At 36.1% G+C, this 14,507-nt stretch overlaps 1 long non-coding RNA gene across 1 annotated transcript; it reads left to right on the top strand.

Moving 5' to 3' along the window:
• The first annotated feature begins 12,252 nt into the window (after positions 1 to 12,252).
• Positions 12,253 to 13,492, top strand: LOC311096264. The gene is made up of 4 exons (XR_014608988.1): positions 12,253 to 12,381; positions 12,517 to 12,616; positions 12,830 to 13,073; positions 13,184 to 13,492. It is a non-coding gene; the product is annotated as an uncharacterized lncRNA (long non-coding RNA).
• Positions 13,493 to 14,507: the final 1,015 nt, after the last annotated feature.

Here is a 14,507-nt window from a genome sequence, read left to right as displayed (position 1 = left end):
GTCCCTTGTTTTTTAGGATGTAGGCCTTCTTCTTCATGTGTTGTACCCCAAGTAAGGTCAGCTGTGATACAGTTGCTGTCCTTTGGATAACACATCTTTCTGATAGTTGAAAGAGCTGGTGACCAGACATCAGGAGCATAAACCGCATGCATATTAGAGGCAGTGGTTCTGCCTGCTCGAGAAGAACCAAAAATAAGATTTATGCTGTGTGCGTGTAGTCTTTTCGATTTGATCAGCCTGTTGTTCTGAATCATAAGCTTGTTTTTTTGCCTGGCAGTGCTGTTCCAAAATTGAGAAGTCACATTCGTCAAGCCTGGTGTCACGTAGGCAGTGAAGGGATTGAACATTTGTGACAGGCTGCACAGGATCCTTGAACTCTTCACAATAATGTGGCAGCACACTCAGAATAGCAAATCAGCTTTTGCTATGGCTAAGCCACGCCCCCTCCACTCACTCGGACAAACAGTCAACATTCGGTAACAGGCGCTATAGCGGTAGCTGTCACAGTAGCTAGGAGACATTTCACAGGAGGCAATTGATGATTTTTGGAGACAGAAAGATTATATATCATCTCGAAGTCACCAAAAGGGCCTTAACTATACATTGGAGGGTTTTATTAATAATTTCATTGTTGAGAAGGTCGATGAAAAGCTTCAGCTCCAGACAAAGATTTACAGGTCACAGTGTAACTTGCACGTTATAGTTTGGTGCTATTTCGCTTCAAACGCTCGCTTTATACGCGCGTCCTATTCGCTTTGGACGCGCGTCCTATTCGCTTTGGACGCGTGAATGGATTCAAAATGTTCAAGCGTCGAACTAGACGCGATACGCGCGAATTTGACGCTCTATTTGCGTTTGGTGTGAACGCAGCATAATGAACAGGCTGCGATGTCAAGATTGCAATGCTGGATGAGTGTGTGTATCAGAGAGAGAGAGAGGCGCGGGCGCGATCGAACAGTGGAAACATAAAAACATACTCCATTTTGTTCATACAGGACATCATTACAACTGCAAAGTGTTTAGCCTACTTATATTTGTGTAAAACACAACATTGTGTCTGGCTACGCAGCTAGAAGCTAGGCTAACGTTATGTTAGAGATGTTAAAGATAACGTTCAAATACGTTGTTGACTTACCTTAGAACAGATGTAGACATCCTTGTTTAATTGCGTTTAGTTGGTGTTGTGGTCTACCGCATAACTTAATCCAGAGCAGACACTTATCTCGGTTGAAATGTGGCTTGGGAAAGGGTAAAAAATACACACCGTCGCCCAGCCTCTCAGGATACCTAGTGTTGGAGTTGAATATACCCCATATGCACACCGTTTGACCATTTTAAACTTAAAATGACAAGAAAAAACATATAAAAACGAATGAAAACTGACTAACTGCATTGCATTTCAATGGACGTGGAAGCAGAGAATGTCCGAGTGTATGGGTTAGCTATGCGCACTGTGATTGGCTCATCGCGTTTGGGGGCGTGGCTTAGCCATAGGTCAATTGTGATAACTCTGAGTGTGTTGGTGGTGGTGTAGTGAGCTGGCTGGCACAAGTCCTCAAACCAGGCCCGCTAACAGTCTCAGCATTAAGAAGACAGCTGAGGGATTTTGGTGTGGCAGCAGCAGAAGTATAATCAATCTGGTAACCTACCTCACAATGTACTTTGTTTACATTACTTGGTAAGATCCAATATGCAGGTTTGTCAGTGACAGTTCTCATTTCCCTACACCGAACGGTGGCTTCCACTTTGAAAAGCAGGGCCCCAACATGAGTGCATGTCTCTGCAATACCCGCCATACATGTACAGTGGGCTGAGGAAACTTCACCAGTGGAGCCGATGATCACCCAAGCCTTCAGAGGAGCCTCGCTTAGGCGCTGTGAGTGCATGACCTGTTGAACAACATACATGCAATGAAGGATGTTGTGTAATAAGAGATGAGTAACTGCAGGGGCACATCAATGTCAACTCATCACATAATATTGATCTTCCCACTGGAAGTTAAAGTTAAACAAAGCTGAAAGATCATATGGTAAAAGAAATATGTGTGCTATTTTAACAAAAAAATATTTGGGTAAAAAGAACAGTGCCACAAAACCATTTTTTTGAGTGTGCATAATTTATTCATGCTGCAATTAATGCCGAGAGTTATGAAGGAGTTTTGTGCGATGCACCGCGTGTAGCTTTTATGTTGATTGTCCCCTTTGTTGAGATTCATATGCTGATTGTTGATGTTTCTGTGTGTCTGAATGAGACAACCATTTTGTTTACAACTTTTTTTTTAAATCTTTCAGATTGTGTGATTGTCACAACACTGTTGTGTTTCACACTGTAGTATCACACAGATGGTAGGACAAAGTGCATGAATTAACAACAACTCTCATAATCAGTGATTTGACTTGAGATGAGATGAATCAGGCAAATTAATGATGATTATACCACCGGTAACAAGCCATCAACATCATCTGATCTCTATTAATCGTTGCTTCTTTTGCCAGAACAAATATGGTTTAACACATAATCATCATAAACAATGAATTCAACTAAACCCTGCGAAGACAGAGCTGCTTGCGGATCACGTATACATCTATATATAATATGAAGCGTATTAATGAATATAAAATTATTAGTTTGTCACAAATTTTTCAGTATATGAAAAGCGGCAATTCCTTATGTATTATTCAATATATTGTAATATATTAACAAAATATATTATTCTGTATATTTTCAAATATACTGTTAAACCATTCAATATATTGATCATAATATGCTGTTTTTTCATAATTGCATACATGATGGTGAACCACAATTAAGTTGTATCATTGTTTCAATGCCATTAACATTGATTTTTTTTTTTTTTTTTTTTTTTTTTAAAGCAGAGGTTCTGTTCTTTCTCTTGATATATTGCATGTTCAGATATTCATAACAAAATCTGGAGGCCATGAAACTTTTGTGAAAAAGACCAAAAATGCTGGTACTGGCTGGCAACTGTTTTATTAAAGCTGGTGGTGAAAGTGTTGAAGTACAGTTGAAGATATATTTAAAGTATAAACATTTATACATAAATAGGAACATAGTAGTATACTCAATTTGCAAAAATAAAATATAAATAGTAAACTATAAGTATGATGTTAAGTTCACTTAAAGAAAACTTACAAGTATACTTGCAGTATGAAGCTACTAAACTATAGTTTACTGAGAGTATACTTCAAAGTGTAGTTTCATAAGCTACAAAATTTGCTTCAAGTATTATAAATTAGTCAACTAAACTTTGTAAACTAGTTGTGTACTCAAAGTGTACTTTACACAAAGTATTCTTAAAAGTATACTTTTATACACAAAAAGTGGGCCAATTTAGTCGCAAGTAGTATTGAAATAGTACACTTACAAGTACACTGATATTAGTATACTTCCTACATAAAAGTATGCTTAAAATTTACTTAACTTTACTAGAACTTTTTGGTATATTATTTGTTTGTGAGGGCTGTTGTACAGTATTTTCACAGATGACGTACTGGTGTTGAGGTCAGTGATGGTGCATTTATAACTGTCATAATGCTCAATATGTCAGACAGTTCGATTTTTCCTATGATTGATGTGGTTATGTAATATCCCTTCCTCTGCCCTATCTGATAGGACCACTATGGTCACTATAACAGTGATTCCCTCATTAGTACACAAAGACAGTATATGCCACAGATCTAATCAGTTTTATTTTGCTTTCATTGAGGTAAAAGTAATGGTTTCCACAAATGCATCCTACAATTCACCATGCAACGTTTTTCTATTTCACTTATCTTTTTCCTAAAGGTTACTAACACTACATTTGAATTGATCTGGTTTAGGGGTTAGACAGGAACATGTATATTATTTGAATGATTGCTAAACCTCACTGCAAAACTAGAAAAACTGCTTGACATTTCCTATACCAGGGATAGGCAACTCCGGTCCTGGAGGGCCACTGTCCTGCAGAGTTTAGCTCCAACCCCAATTAAACACACCTGAACAAGGCAATCAGTGTTTTCAGGATTACTAGATAGATACAGGCAGGTGAGTTTTTATCAGGGCTGAAGCTAAACTCTGCAGGACAGTGGCCCTCCAGGACCGGAGTTGCCTATCCCTGCCCTATACTGTGTACTTCTGCAGCAAAGAGAAAGGTTTTTGTTTTTAAACCTTTTTTTTATTAACCAAATATGTATTTGCTAGTGTTATTACTCTTAGTTTTATTATTGCATGTTATTTTTTAATCAATATGAATTCAATATAGATTTAAACATTCAGTATTCTTTTTGAAAGCATATTTTGTAAATTAAAGCTATACTTTTTAACTTCTTGAAAGAACTCCCTCTGTTCAAGTATAACTTTTTTAAACAATATGTAATATGTAATACTTTACTGCAGATAACTTAAAAGTACTTAATCTTTAAAAAGCACAAGTCAAACTGCCATACCAAACATGACCACAGGGGGATGCCAACAGACTAATAAACCCTCAAACCCATAACTGGCCTAACCCTTACAGAGAGGAAAATTAATTTCCATATAATTATGATCAATATATTAAATGGTTTAAATATATTGGAAAAAAAAACATGGAATAAAATATTGTGTTAATATATTACAATGTATTGAATAATACATGATGAATTGCTGATTTTCCTATCTTGAACAACATGTGACAATATATTTATTGTTACACTAATGTCTATTCATGTGAGATACTTCCACTCAATTGAGTTATGATTCTGCTACACCAAATATTTGAGTTGAGTTTACAAGGAAAGTTGAGTTGGTATTACTTCAGGGTGCATGTTGAAAACATGTGAAGTCTAATTGGTCAAACACTAATTAGTTGAGTTCGAAATGTTTAAAATTCTTGTGGTTCCCAGAATGCATTGCGGCATGAAGCATGTATGAAGTGTATATGTGCCTTACAAACACACAGCCAGAGTAAAACTAACATTAAAAAGTCAAGCGTCAAGAGCCCAACTAAAGCAAACACTGATCACCATAATAAAATGGAAATTAAACAGTCTATCGTTGCTTTTTACCTGTTTTTATTTTTAAAGCAAAAAAAAACCTGTAATGCAGTAGTGTTTTTATTATTCTACAGTTATCTGTATCTTATGTAATTGCCCCCCTTGAAAACAACCGCCGTTTTATCTTAGCTGGTTGTTATCAACGTTTGTGTTGTTCCCTTAACTTCACGGGACAATTGCAAAAGTTTGCACAGGCAAAAACTCATTCAGCACACCTAAAATTACCTAGTATTGGTGTGTTATTAGACGTTTCATATTTTCCATTAGTCGTATCAAAATTAAGCACCAAAGTACATAATTTATAATGAGAGAAAGTCTACTTTCTCTTTTCAGGCCATCTCACTTTACGGAAACACAAAAAAATCATACAAAATGCCAAAATTAAACCTAAAATATATTATGGCAGTACATCTTTTAACATTATGTTTTATGAATTAAACCAAGTAAAATACCATGTTCCCTTAACTTAAATAGCTACCCCTTCCCTTGGACATATAACTTCTAAAACACTTATAAATATCCACACAAAAACATTATGTTGTCCATGTTGTATTACCAAAAAACAAGAAAGCTTAAATTCAAGATTTAATTCAAGTGTTTAATTCAAGTGTTGTAGGATCCATCTGCTCCTCATAATGATAAATGAAACATCCAAAATAGATATCACTAGGATTTGATGTCATTTTGATATAATATTAAATGTTAATAACTACCCATTTTAACAGCACAACCCACAAATATGTTCCGTTTAAAATATTAAGATTTTGTATGTGTGTAGCCTATAGCTGGCCTTGATACTTTTATCAAATATTGGCTGGGTTTGTGTTTATTAGTCTAGTCAACATTAACTATTCTGAATGTTGACTGGATTTGTAAATAACCATTCATTTCATGTTTTTAAAATATACAGTATATATTTGCAGACTTACAGTGAGGAAAATAAGTATTTGAACACCCTGCTATTTTGCAAGTTCTCCCACTTGGAAATCATGGAGGGGTCTGAAATTGTCATCGTAGGTGCATGTCCACTGTGAGAGACATAATCTAAAAAAAAAAATCCAGAAATCACAATATATGATTTTTTAACTATTTATTTGTATGATACAGCTGTAAATAAGTATTTGAACACCTGTCTATCAGCTAGAATTCTGACCCTCAAAGACCTGTTAGTCTGCCTTTAAAATGTCCACCTCCACTCCATTTATTATCCTAAATTAGATGCACCTGTTTGAGGTCGTTAGCTGCATAAAGACACCTGTCCACCCCATACAATCAGTAAGAATCCAACTACTAACATGGCCAAGACCAAAGAGCTGTCCAAAGACACTAGAGACAAAATTGTACACCTCCACAAGGCTGGAAAGGGCTACGGGGAAATTGCCAAGCAGCTTGGTGAAAAAAGGTCCACTGTTGGAGCAATCATTAGAAAATGGAAGAAGCTAAACATGACTGTCAGTCTCCCTCGGACTGGGGCCCCATGCAAGATCTCACCTCGTGGGGTCTCAATGATCCTAAGAAAGGTGAGAAATCAGCCCAGAACTACACGGGAGGAGCTGGTCAATGACCTGAAAAGAGCTGGGACCACCGTTTCCAAGGTTACTGTTGGTAATACACTAAGACGTCATGGTTTGAAATCATGCATGGCACGGAAGGTTCCCCTGCTTAAACCAGCACATGTCAAGGCCCGTCTTAAGTTTGCCAATGACCATTTGGATGATCCAGAGGAGTCATGGGAGAAAGTCATGTGGTCAGATGAGACCAAAATAGAACTTTTTGGTCATAATTCCATTAAACGTGTTTGGAGGAAGAAGAATGATGAGTACCATCCCAAGAACACCATCCCTACTGTGAAGCATGGGGGTGGTAGCATCATGCTTTGGGGGTGTTTTTCTGCACATGGGACAGGGCGACTGCACTGTATTAAGGAGAGGATGACCGGGGCCATGTATTGCGAGATTTTGGGGAACAACCTCCTTCCCTCAGTTTGAGAAGATTTTGAAGACATTGAAGATGGGTCGAGGCTGGGTCTTCCAACATGACAATGACCCGAAGCACACAGCCAGGATAACCAAGGAGTGGCTCTGTAAGAAGCATATCAAGGTTCTGGCGTGGCCTAGCCAGTCTCCAGACCTAAACCCAATAGAGAATCTTTGGAGGGAGCTCAAACTCCGTGTTTCTCAGCGACAGCCCAGAAACCTGACTGATCTAGAGAAGATCTGTGTGGAGGAGTGGGCCAAAATCCCTCCTGCAGTGTGTGCAAACCTGGTGAAAAACTACAGGAAACGTTTGACCTCTGTAATTGCAAACAAAGGCTACTGTACCAAATATTAACATTGATTTTCTCAGGTGTTCAAATACTTATTTGCAGCTGTATCATACAAATAAATAGTTAAAAAATCATACATTGTGATTTCTGGATTTTTTTTTTTTTGATTGTCTCTCACAGTGGACATGCACCTACGATGACAATTTCAGACCCCTCCATGATTTCTAAGTGGGAGAACTTGCAAAATAGCAGGGTGTTCAAATACTTATTTTCCTCACTGTAATAAGTCTTCTTAACTAAGCCCAAGCAAGAATATTAGTTTAATTTTGATATTTTTGCTCTTCCAACCTTTTTTTAATTGGCGTTTTTTACAGTGTAAATTGTCAACTTACCAGATGCCTGGTGTTTTTATTTTATTTATTTATTTATTTTTGTAATTAAACTTCAAACAAACAAAGTAAAAAAAATATATATAATAATAAAAATATATATATATTATATTATATATATATATATATATATATATATATATATATATATATATATATATATATATATATATATAATATATTAAATATATTTGCATTCTTTTTCAAGAACCAAAAACAAAGGGTTGGGTTTTACTGTACTTACATTCATGTATATGAAACAAAAATGTTAATTACATTTATAATATAGTATTCTTTTATTTTATTTGAGGGGATAAATCTAGACAAATCTTTCCAAAGTTTTCTTACATAAATGCAATGCCAAAATAAATGAAAATATTTCAGCCAGAGTATTGCAAAAAGAATTTACTTTTTTAAATTTAACAAGAAAATATTTACTGGGTAGTTTCTAAGTAGTTTCTATATTTTATTTACCAATAAATATTTGTTTGGTAAAGTCCAGATGACCTTCCATAATAAACCTTCCATCAGTCTATTCCAGTAAACAATGCAGTTTGGCCTGGTGACAATGTCTTTTTGAAATAGAGAACTAATAGTTTTATTAACATTTAAGACTCCGGGGGCAAAACAAAGTTTCCCAATTGCAGTATTAAATAAATCATAGGAAGAAAGGGGCGCAATATTGGTTTGGGTATTAGTTCTGAATAATGCCAAGACCTCTGTGGGAATCGCATCCATGACAATAGAAAACTCCCTTGCTGTCTCTGGAATTTTATGGAAATCTACACCATAAAATAAAAGGTGCCTGGAGGAATCTTTTGGGGTTCTTCCCTTTCCCACACCGGCAGAACCGTCTATAAATCCTTTAAAAAGGAGCGTTTCTCTGAGGAACCACACAGGTTTCCCGAGGAACTCCTATATGAAGCACTGTGTGGAACCGCTTTGGGTCCTCCATTAACTTCTATTATAATAAACAAACTGAAAAACTGAACCAAATACAAAATAAGAATTGTTTATTGCATATTATAGATCCATTTTAACACATACACTTGCATGCACTTGGAAAAAGGCTAGAAATAGGTTAATATCAATGAATACACATTTAAAAAAAATAGTAAAGCAACATGAAAAATCAACCATTTATAAACAATAGAATGGGCTATACAAGAAAAATGCATGGAAACACATATGTTCCATGTAATAAATCAACGTTAAACATTGTTGACATGAACATTTTGACTACCCCAATTAAAAATGTGCATCTTCACTTAACTTTAAAACATTTGTGTCTCAATCCGCTTGTCTGACGTCACTGTTTCCAGGTCCAAAAGCTTTGTCAGATGCCAAAAGCAACATACAAACGGTACTAATATACACTCACAGTGTGCTGTAATACTACTGAAAATGATGATCCTAACCTCTATCTCTATACCGAAATCTCAGATGGTCGCAGTTACTCAGCTTTTTTGAATCATTAAAACATTGAAGTCTGGGATGCCGTGAGACTGGAGGCTGTAATGTGCACAATGGCTTTTGAAAAGCTTAAATGTGTGTCTTGAATCAATAGTGCTATTAAATGGCTGTTGAATATTCTCACTATAGAGGCTTTAACCCATCAACAGTATTCCTTATGTCACAACAAGCAGAAAACATTTCCACTTATAACAGTAACGGTTAATGTGCTGTAAAATTTGCTGCTGTTTGGCGATTTCAATAGGAATTGTTGATTTCAATAGGAATCCACACGATAAGCAATTTTGTGTGTGGTAAAAAATGTCACTTATGTGTCCAAGTTGATCACTGGAGTTCGCTGGATTTGACCAACATCTCTGGACATTGTGACAGATGTTCAACCAGGCACTTCCTGTTAGTGCGGTTGCTGATGTAACCTCAACCTGAGCCTCATATAGTCTGTCTGTGTGTGTGTCCAACCTGACAAAACTGTGGGTCTCAGGAACCGCTCTAACTTCCTCGTCTACTTTCAGTTCCCTTTCTGCTACTGACAAGTGCACAGATGAAGATGAAAACACAGAGGCCCTGTCCACACTAATACGCCTTTATTCTTTTTCTCTCGGTTTCGTCTTTCCATCCACACTGAGATGTTTTTGTCACATCAGCCATATCACCCTGTAGCCCAAGACTGGTCTCCCACTGAAGCTAAGCAGGGTTGAGCCTGGTCAGTGTCTGGATGGGAGACTCCTGGGAAAATCAGGTTACTGCTGGAAGAGGTGTTAGTGAGGCCAGCAGGGGGCGCTCACCCTGTGCTCTGTGTGGGTCCTAATGCCCCAGTGTAGTGATGGGGACACTACACAGTAAAACTAACAGTGTTACTCTACATTTACTCTCAAGGAGTTGATTTAACAACAAATAGTGAAAGATACCCCCTAGTGTTGGTGAAAATTGTGTCTCGTTAACGTTACTCTGTTAAGCTCCGCCCCTCAACCTAACCAGATCTGACTTGAATTTCCTCGTGGTTGTCGCCATTTTCTTCTACATCGCACCGAATGGTAAGCTCTTTTAAGTAACACATTAAAACATAATTTTAACATTTTATGTGAATACATGTGTTAATATTACTGTATATGTCGTAGTTTGATGAACTTACTTGTGTAAGTTGATAGGTTCAAACTACGAATGGAAGTTCATGTGGTGGAGAAATATTTTTTTGTCACAATGTGGTAATAATTTAATCTAGAATGATGTCAAAAATCTTATTTAATTTGTATTTCTGTTGGTTGCAGTTGGTATTGTTATATCCAGATAATTTGTATATTGTTATTTTTGAACGTTGAGTTTTCTGCAATGCATTAGCCGCCCGATTTTATGGGACGGTCGAAATGGCAATGTTCAAATTCAAAGACCCAACGTTAGGCTAACGTTAGTTAAAAATACTGTGGTGACTATGCAACATGTTTCGTTACTTATTTATTTGTTAGAAATAACCCTTTTCCACTGTCATCTGTGTAAAACTCTGTCTCCTATCACAGAGCATGCTGGTTAAGGTGAAACTTGGGGATGGTAAAAAATTTGTTAAAATAACCGAACTGAGCCTGAAGGAATTTTTGTCTGCTGGCAAGAAAAATATACTTTTACAGCGATGAATCGTTTAAATATTGCGTTCTCGATTCAAATATGTGTGTTCTGCTTTTCAGTCTTTTCAAACACGCATCCTTCGAATCCTTGTTTCTGTGTTGCAAATATTAAAATTAATCACTGAAGTACTGGGATAAACGTTTAATGTCTGGATGTAAACACTGATGTCTATGGTAGAGATTAAAAATCGAGCAAATCACCTTTTTTACACTTCAAATTAAGATTGTACCAATTACATCGTTACGCCTCAAGATGGCGCCAAGAGACTGTAAAAAATGTATTTGTCCTTGAATCATTCATTCAAAAGATTTGTTCAAAAGGCTGATTCATTCAGCAAATAAACATTTAATTTGATTAAATAATTCATTCAAGTTAAAAAAAATTAGTTGGACTGCAGCAATTAACATTTTGTTGCAGTCTTTAGTAAATTACATGTCATTTTGTTGTCTATTCTGAATCATGGGAGAACCATGATCTCAGTTTGAAAAAAAAAAAAAAAAAAAAAAAAAAATCATGATTCTCAATTTATCCAGAATCTTGCAAATCTCTACTATTATTATATACTTAATTATATTATTTTTATGAATTTGTAAAAAAAAAAAAAAAAAAAAAAAAAAATATATATATAATGTTTGGTATTTGGTCATTTTATTTTAGAATATATACTGTCACATGTTACATTTGCTCTGATGTTCAGAGTTACCAGCAAGTAATTGATCAAACCTTTAATGTATACCCTTTCTCATTAATTTGCATACATTTTTTTCCAGCTTTTTTAAAGTTCGGTGTCCCAACTGTACCCGAGAATGTGAAGGTTATTGATGAATTGGGGACTGAGGTGGATGATGATGTTTTTGAAGATGTAGTTAAAGATCCCTCAGTTGGTGTTCTCACCATAAAACATGGTGCAGGTTTGTGTTTATTTTATTACTTTCTAGAACATTTCTCAGTGCTTATTTATTAGTATCATGAAGACTTTGACCACCCTATATGCAACTAGACTTGGCATCTGCCTCTCCTGTGCAGTTGAATCTGTCCCTGTCTTCATCAATTGACTCCACTGACTCACAGGATACAGTAATTATTGAAGAAAGCTCTTCAAGTAAAAGAATGAGACTAGATGATGAAGCTAAAAAGGTGAGCATCAAAGTTGTTATTATTTATAAATGTTGGGGGAAAAGACTGTTAAAATTCATCAATCTGAAATAATAGACTTTTTTTTTTTAAATTACACATCTTGTTTGAGGTAATGTTTTGTACTTTTTTTTATTTATTTTTTTTATTATTAAGTTGGTGGAATCTGTTCTTGTCCATAAACCTGGTGGGGAGCATATAATAAATGAATACAACCGATTTAAGACTTTGGGAGATGAAACGAGGAGGAAAATGGTGAACATCCTGGCAGCTGACATGACAGAAAAGAATAATCTGCATATCTTTAACTGGAGTAAATGATCTCTCATTGTTTTTTGAACTTGTGCTAAAGATAGGTGAAACCTAGAATACATCACCACCAAGGCAGGTTAAAGAAAAATACGCCAGAGGAATTGTGTCCTTGTTCCCTTACCTCAGTGACCCCTTGTCCAAAAATGGCTATGTAAGTATCAAACCTTTTTTGAATTTTAATTCTGTGTTGACATGTCTTAAATGCTGATGATCACACACAATACAGGTCGTGTATTTTGCTCTTGAATTAAGACTTTTTTTGTCTATGTATTTTTGTCTTTCTAAGGAGCATTACTATGATGGTGAGAGTGGCACTGGGTACTTGGCATGGAGAATCAAAACTATACAGAGAGGCCTGGCTAAAGAACGAAGAGCATCATTTGAAGGTACAGAATGAAATTCAGAAATCACCTTTTTTGCTTTTTCTCATAGCTCATTGTGCCATCTATCACGGTTTTGCAGTTTTGTTGCTACTGAGTTGCCTTAACTGTGACATTTCAATTTGTACAAAGATGAGATGTTTGTTTTGTTTTTTAGTATGACCTGTATATAGTATTCTTTATGCAGTGTTGAAGCTCTTAAAATGCTTTATTCATCAGGACAAGGATTGTCTGCTGAGGTGATGTCTGGTGGACCAGCTGTAAGACGGGAGTCAGAGTTTACTCCGGAGACTGTCTTGAGTGAGGATGAATGCGAGGAAGCAATTGCATTCATGAACCATTCTGCTGATGAGGGAAGAAGATGAAACTGACATTTGACTATCGCCGCAACATGGTTCTTGACCCTATGCAGTCAAGCGATATATTGACAGTCTTTCCACGTTTCAAAGACGTTAAAGGTTTGGTAAGTAAAGTCTTTATAATCAAATATTTAAGGATTTTTAAAGATGCATTGCTGTTGTCTAAAAATAAGTTTCTTCAGGGTTTATATCTAATAATGATTCCCTTTCTTAGATTGAGCAAGACTTTGTTCTAGCGCCTCCCAACTATTCTTTCACAATTTGAGCCTGATGAATCTTCACATTGTCAATCCTGGAATATGACCATGCTGTGTCTTCCTACATAGTTGTTAAAGAAATGAAAAGCTTCACACTCCATCAATTAGGATTAAAAGAACTGTTCCCAAACATATAACATGATAGAAACATAATAATCACAGCAATGATGATCCAATCATGTACTCTTTAAGCTCTATTATACTACTTTATGCCAAAGTTATGTGATTCTGTTTTAAGCTTTGCATTCTGTATCCATTTAAAAGTTAAATAAACAAAAAATAAAGCAAATACAGTGTTTTAATAGTGTCTGGAGTGTGTGGGTATTTCTCTACAGTGTGGCACTCATAGTCAGACGACATATTTTTCAGATATACCTGCAATTTGCTTGTTTCAAAAACCATCTGGACTCTGCTACAAAATACACACACAAAACACAAACAAAAAATATGAATTACTCAATTCCACATATTAAACACTTTACAACTGACAATCTAACTACTGTAAATCCCTGGGAATTAAGTGTTTTGTAATAAAACTTGCTAAAACAGCATGACAAAATGAACTTACTAACAAATATATGAAAAGAGTGTGTATCATTTGATTTCTTTATTAATGTTGTTTTTTTTTGCAATTATTTCTAATAGCTGAAGGAATCTTTCCTCTCTCTCTTTTGTCTCACACACTTCTCGGCCTCTTCTTTCTTCTCTTTCTCTGGCCTCCTGTTCTAGTCTCTTCTCATGCTCTCGTCGCTGTCTTTCTTTTCTTTCCTCTTTTTCCTCCATGTCTCTCCAGCGCCTCTCCTTCCTTTCAATGGCAGCTCTTTCTCTTTCAGCTTCTAGCTTCCCTCTCCTCCATCTCTCGGATCAGATCCTCAACTTCTTTTATTTTCCTCCCTACTCTTTTACGCTCTGACCTCACTGAGGATGGAGAGGTAACAGCAACATCCAGGCCAGATGAGGCAATAAGGGTGGATGTGGTGTGATGGAGGCTCTGCCCCCTGCTGTTACATCCCCATCTTCAGTGCTCACCCCAGTCTGTGGACATTTCAGATCCTACACATATTTGAAAAAAGAATATCAAGACAGTCAATTATATTGTAAAACATATGATTTGTTAAATTATTGCATTACAGGGCTAAACATGAGCATGATTCAATCAGGACAGAATTCTCATTTTGAGGTGAACTATAATAATAATAATAAAAAATCTTACTTTATATTTTTGTTTAAGGTTTTCCCTTTTCTAAAATCTGAACAGCAGACATTTGCCCTCTAGCCTCT

The sequence above is a fragment of the Abramis brama genome (genome assembly GCF_963993115.1).
Source record: "Abramis brama genome assembly, chromosome: 1".
In the NCBI taxonomy this organism is placed as follows: Eukaryota; Metazoa; Chordata; class Actinopteri; order Cypriniformes; family Leuciscidae; genus Abramis; species Abramis brama.
Note: the sequence above shows the minus strand (reverse complement) of the source record. Positions and strands in the feature narration are given on the sequence as shown.